This window comes from Dunckerocampus dactyliophorus, chromosome 5, assembly GCF_027744805.1.
Source record: "Dunckerocampus dactyliophorus isolate RoL2022-P2 chromosome 5, RoL_Ddac_1.1, whole genome shotgun sequence".
Classification (NCBI taxonomy): domain Eukaryota; kingdom Metazoa; phylum Chordata; class Actinopteri; order Syngnathiformes; family Syngnathidae; genus Dunckerocampus; species Dunckerocampus dactyliophorus.
In genome coordinates, this window is record NC_072823.1 from 1539843 (window position 1) to 1547171 (window position 7329).

Consider the following 7329-nt stretch of genomic DNA (forward strand, 5'->3'; position numbering starts at 1 on the left):
CACCAACGTTTCTTCTTGCGAGATCTACTTTTAGAAAATGAAAATGGCCACGAGCTACTCATTTTTGTAGAAATGATTTTCATAGCTTATTTCAACCCAAACAGATCAAATATGCTTGTTTTACCAAAACATTCACAAAATGCTGGTATCCACAACTCACATTTTATTTTTCACAATACTTTTCTTTGTAGTGTTCTCACGTTATTAACTGAAAACCTGAATGAAAAGCAGGCTTGCGGGCGCCTCATGTGGTCGTGGGGGGCTACCTGGTGCCCCCGGGCACCACGTTGGTGACCCCTGATTTAGAGTCTCCAATGAAGCTAACATGCATGTTTTTGGAATGTGGGAGTACCCGGAGAAAACCCATGCACGGGGAGAACATGCAAACTCCACATAGAAATGCCCAAGGGAGAATCCAACCCAAGTCTTCCCGACTGTGACTGTGTGGCCACCATGCTAACCACTAGAGCACCGTGCAGCCTCGTCCGATCATTTTGTTTTATGGTATGATGGAAAATGTGGAACTTTTTGGGGACATTGTTGATAGCTAGCCAATCGCGTCCTGACTGAAGGGAACATTCTGATGCTGGATTGGTGCGCTGACCCAATTTGGATATTTGTGGTTAAGTGAAAACATTGAAAATGCTGAAATAAAAGTGCTGTATGGAAGACAAAGGTTACTACTTGGGAGAGCAGTCGTGCTGCTAACTACAGTTCTGATGGCAGGAGAGAGACAGAAGCAAGAAAGTTGCAAATGGACTGTGAGATGCTGGTATTGATCAGTCACACAGACAAAGAGGTGAGACGCGGCACCGTGGCCTGACACTGCAACTGATCGAAAACTAATTCCCCTTCATCATAATCATCTTCATCTCAGTCGTAACCGGCCTATCACAGACACAGACGGGCCAAGGTCCAGCCACAATGTCATTGCCTCTAGCAATTTTTAAAATATGTCCTGATTCCAACTAGTTTTTCTGTCACACGCTAAATAATTCCTGTCAATGTTTTGGAATAGGGTCAGTTGAGTAGACTCATGATTGTTTGGATGCTTTTGTGTGTTCTCTTCTGGTACTCCGGATTCCCTCCGCCACACAAAAACATGCACGGCATGTTTCAATTTCATTGCTTGTGTGTCCAAAAACTGGGAACTGTTCCAGAGTGGAGGCGCGTGCCGGGGACAGACTTTGTCTGCAGACCTCAGAGCCCTACCTGGGGTGTGAAAGAAAGTTCTCCCGTTTCGTGTGGAAGTGGTACGTTTTTGGCTTCTTACTTCGTCCATCGTTCCCACTCAGTTTCAAACATATTAAGTTTAGACTAAATAAATCGGAGGCTAGCTAGTTAGCTCGGTAGGCTGCCATTGTTGAACCGGCGGCCATATCTTGTGTTGCTTCAGAGATCCCGTGGCGTCTGCATAAGTACGGCGCAATGTGGTGGAAACAAATCTAGCAGGATTGTCGCAGTGTACGTCTACGTATGGAAGGTTAACGTTCGACTGGCTGTTGCGTGTATCAATCAAGTAATGTCATAGTGAGGATGGATGATAGGCTGATGTCCATCTTTTTTTTGCTAATGCCATTCGGTCGACCTACATGACGTTAGAGATACTACACCAACAAGGGACGTTCCCAATGTTAAGGGTGAGTTATCATGTCTACTATTGGGCAATATGAATGTAAAGGTGACTATCCAGGTCTACAGGGCTTTAATCATGTTAAAACCTGTTTTTAGAAGGTCATAAGGACACTGTTTCTATGCTACACTTTTTGACTCGCTTCCGTCTTCCATCTCAGGTTCCCCAACATCAACATTCCCCAACAACACGGTCAACATGGCTTGTGCTGTTTTTATACCTTCTTTCCGCAGTTCACTCCTGCTGTGCAGCCTCTCCTCCTCCGTATCTTCCGCGGGGATCTGCGGTCGCTCGGCGTAGCGAAAAATTGTGTGGCCATCTTGAAACACATCAAATCCGGTCTATATCGATATGAACAATGCGCTTGTTTTTGATATCATGCTTAAAAAAAATATCGATATTTTAAGAATATGGATATATCGCCCAGAGCTAACTCATACTCTGTACATCAGCACCTCACACCTGACATTACAGTAGATAGTAAATGCACGCATGACTAAATGGTTTCATTGTCCATGTGTGATTCAGCTTGTCTTTGTGTCCATTTCTTTTTCCTCATGTAGGATTCTCACGTTTGTCTATGCTTAGGTCGATATGTCGCGGGTGACAAATGGCGCACCCGCGTCTTCGTAAACATCCAATCAAAGACCTCATGACTCCCAGCGTACCTCTGACCCTTCTATCCTCAATAATATAATACGTGCGTTTGTGCATCTCCAGGTATCATTTTGATGTCAATATGTGTGATGGCTTGCCAGGGGTGGAGCAGAGCAGTTCTTGGATTTGAAAAGGTGCGCTGAAGCATTTGTTTTTTGTTTTTTTTTTGCTAGGCAGCCTGTCGACAAAAGCTGTCATCGGATCGTCTGATGAACGACGGAGTCAAAATAATCACAAGGTAAAAACCCCAAACACACAATCAATAAACCCAGTGAGAGAAATGAAGGTGCTGCCGTTGATGATGGGTGACCGGGTGACTTGTCTTGATTCAGCCTTCACATGAAGGGCCCATGACAACCATGTCCCTGTTCATGTGCGCTGACTTTTCCCTGCTGGCAACATGTATGCACTGTACAGTATATTGTATGCATGCACATGACATTCAGCAGGCCTGTCGCCATCACCAATAAATCAAGTAACCGCATGATGAATAAAATCAAACTGTTTATTTTGTACGTTGCTTGTCAAAATGTCGTTTTGGGGTTTTAACGCCATGCGCTGAAGTCATTTCATGTTGCTTGTGTAAGGACAATCAATTTTTGCGGCGCACTGAATTTGTGGTATCACTAATGTCATTAGAAACGTATCAATAAAGGCTTTTGCACTCCTGTCAGATCGAGTACTTCATAATATCGCATGACGACATCAACGAGCGATTGGAACGTCAGTGTTCTTGCAATGGAATGAACCGGCACACAATAAGCAAGTAATAAGTATCGCAACGCCCCGATTAAGTGGAGGTGTCATTTTTGGGAAATTTAGGCTGGGGGAGAAGTGATGATAATATTATGAGAATTAAAGTCACAACATTTCAAGAAGAACATTTATGCAGATTAGTGAAGAAGAAAGTTGAAATATTTGGTACATTTAAGAATAAAAACATGAAAAATGCTAAGAAAAGAAGTTGATACAATAAAATTAGGTTGGGGAAAAAGTTACACTACCATGGGAATAAAGCCAAAATATAAAAGGAATAACAGCAGAAATGAAAAAAAACTGTAATTTTGTGAGAATAAAGTCATAATATTATTTTTTTTTTACATAAAAATAATAAAAACAAATCAAAAATCCAGAATATTAGAAAGAATAAAATAAATAATAAAAAGCAATACATTTCATGAGAAATATAAAAACGTGTAAAAGTGAATTTTTTTTCTCATTTTTAAAAATATTTACAAAATAAAAATAAACAGTGAAGAAATCGTACAAAATAAAAAAAATATAAAAAAATAGCAGCAAAAACGGGGAAACAAGATCAGAGTGAAGTTGATAGTAATAATACTTTATCACTTCTGTCTTGAAATATACAGTATATACAGCTTCTTAGCCTATCGTGACCTGTTCTGTATTTAATTATTTGTATCCTCTTTTCTTATTTTTCTTATCGCTCATGTCTTGCCTTGATTGTTTTATTTTGTGGTTAAGTGATTAGGTTCATGATGATATTTTTGCAGAGATGCTGGAAAAGTGAATTTCTCTTGGAGATGAGTAAAGTATCTACCCACCTACCTATCTATACGTGCTGATTTACAAAATATCAAAGTTGCATCCCGTCATTTTCACTTGAATGCGTCCTGTTCATCAAAAAATATGCGTTATTGGAGCAAATTTTACATGTTTGTTTGGCTAAATAATCAGAAGACGCATTCAAAGACGTTGTGATAATAAGTAGTATTGTACACGGGTCACTCAGTGTCAGTGATGATGGGTGAGACACACAAGCACCAGACTTGATGGGCAGAACATCAGGCAGCTTTGAATGATTTCCCAACAAGCACTAATTAAAATACCGCCCAAAAAACACCGTCTTATTTTCTCTTATTATGTCTATTATATTGGGTAATATGAGTGAAGGTGACTTCAGGGGTGTTATTTCATGTCTAGAGGGCTCTAGTAATGTTGAAAAGTATATTTAGAAGGTTGCAGCCAGGTTTTCTTTGCTCTAACTACAAAAATATTGATTTTATTAAAAAGGAACCCTACTTGGCGGAAATTCACTTATCACGGTCCGGTCTGGAACCTATCACCCGTAACAAACGAGGGATTACTGTAACCATAGACAGAGATAGCACTGAGCCGTACGTCAACATCGGCACCCTATTGGACGGGTCAAGGCTGCGCTGTAAATGAATACAAGTAAATGTACTTACTTTACTTTCATAAAGTGCCTTTCTACAAAGTCTATTCCTCTCGATTATACATGCACACATGCAATCAAATATTTGGGAACCAGTTAGTGCGTGTGTGAATGTATAAACGAGAGGCGCTTCATGAAAGTAAGTACATTGACTTGTTTTCATTTACAGCCTATCCCAGCTGACTTCCTATTTAGTCATGTTCAGCGCTCATCATATCCTCATCAAGTCATGTGTTTGAAACTTTGTTTTGTATTTGTACTTTATTTATCCCACAGCGGGGAAATTCACACGTTACAGCAGCAAGCCAGATACACAAGTAAAGAATGCATAGTGACATAGTGAATACAAAATGGTTCAGGTGTTGTAGAGCCTGATAGCGGTCGGTATGAAGGACCTGCGGAACCTCTCCTTCTTACACCGTGGGTGTAACAGTCTGCTGCTGAAGGAGCTGCTAAGGGAACCCACAGTGTCATGTAGCGGGTGAGAGGTGTTGTCCATGATGGATGTCAGCTTAGCCAACATCCTTCTCTCCCCCACTTCCTCCACGGAGTCCAGAGGACCGTCCAGGACAGAGCTCGCTCTCCTGATCAGCCTATTGATCCTGGGATGGCTGAGGCCACCACAGAGTCATAAAAGGTCCGTAAAAGAGTCCTGCACACACCAAAGGACTACACTATCAATGAATGGATGATAACGCTTCGGTGTTACACTGAAATGATTCCCACCGCAAACAATGACGCTTTTTGCATCTTCCGATCACCTCTGCGAACCTCCGGTCATTGGTGTCACGTGTAGGCGGGGTCTGCTGTCTATTGGCTGTAAGCTTCGTAATGCCATGTCAGTCATTGAGATCAGACGTTGCTATCACCTCCCACAAACTTGACTTAAGTGTTTCCCTCATTAGATAAAAATCACATCCATAGTTTTTACTTACCCTTCGATTAAAAAAACTTGTGTACAATATATAAAAATATACTTATTTTCATAGCCACAACAAAGTTGTGGGGTCAACGCTTGAGAAGCCATTCATTTTCCAATGGCGCCATCTACTGGTCGTCATTGTATTACCACAAAATCAAGATCGTGCCTCTGCTTTGGTCTGACCATTGTCTCCGTATTCACGTCGCACAATCCAGGCCATATGACTGGACAAGAAATGTTTATTGACAAATTGACACTCAAAGATATGACTGTCGTTTTTTGAGACCAACATGGCTCACTTTTTTTCTCTTATCTGCATTTACGTCAGGCTGTCCAGCTGTCCGTTGATATTTATAATTTACCCCCCCCCCCAAAAAAACAACATATACACACATTATACATGCATTTACATCTAGAGACAAATCTTTGTATTATTATTAGTGTCAACATTTTGGCCTTTTTTGAAGGTACATTAGGCTTTTTTGCCGCGTTTGCTGGTTTTAATATATTTCTGCAATGAGCCACGTTCCACAAATGGCCCCTGCGCCACACTTTGAACATACATGGGTGTTTTGTCAGGAAGGTAGCAGACGCAGGATTGTGTCCAAACTCTGCCTTCTTGGCTCTGTTAGTCTAGGGCTGGGATACATTGTGGAGGGATTTTTACAGCTTTCAGATGTGCCATTGCACAGCGTTAAGAAGGTGGAGCTCACCCCCGCTCGCCTGCTTGGCGGATTCTTCACCTTTGTTGATTACTTGCGTTCACTTACCGAATAAATGCAATAAAGGGAATAAACACTTAATTGAGCATACTTAGTCACTAAATATGGCAACCATGTCGCTAAATTGTCAACATGATCTCTTCTACGTATGAAGTGTGTTATGAAATGGACGTGGTGGTCGCCGGTACTTGAGAGTTGGCACTAAGCTAAATGCAATGTCAATACTGTAGTACCGCTCGGCGATCAAGGGTGCAGACACGTCCCAAAATCTAGGTGGGTTGATCTGACAAATCCTGAGTAAAATTGATCAAATGTAGAATTCCCACAGCATCTGTTGGGACAGCCAACAAGTAGCAAGCAGCTGTTCAACTCCCATGGAGAAAAAAAACATTCACACTCGCTAACGCTGTGAACACAAGGTAGGTTGGATTGCAAGGTGTGCCTAAAACACTTTGTGTGTGTCCAATAATGCATTTTATTTTGCTTGTTGGACACAATATTTCACTTAAGGACATTTGGCATTACCTATTTTTTCCACTTCCTGTATGAAAGGATGGTGTTAAAAAAAAAAATCAAGAAGAAAACAGGGGTTAAAATAATGACACCAGAAACCTTAAAGAACATTTAAAAATAATAAATTGGGAATAAATTGTGAATAATAAACAGGAATACATTTGAATTAGTGAAACGTTAACTGAAACATTGATGTTGAGCTGCATCGATGTCTCCTGCCCATTCTTGGGTATGTGATGAAGCTGCTGGCATCTACTTCCACGACGGAGCGCCGCAGCCATCTTGTTTACGTGTGTTCCACAGCAACGAGCAGAGCGTCTTCAATATTGACAATCGATACTATTGACAGTTTTGAGATTAAGATTGTTAATTATGAGACATAATGAGTACATTGTATCAATAGCATTAAACTTGAATTTCTCAAGAGTATTTAACATTGCAATTGGAATGTCAAGAGCTTTAATAAATTAAAACAAAAAAGGAAAAAAAAGTTATGTAGTGTATTGTCAAACTAATGTAGCAGGTCATATTTACCTGGCGGCGTAAAATGCAATGTTTCTGATGTCTTTCAACACGTCTTCTCAGTTATACGCTTCAGGAATTGCGGTTAGTGACGTGTTGTACGTCTACGTTCGCCCAGGTAATTCCTCCTGTCAAATATTTCTGAAATTTCCCCAAATGTTGT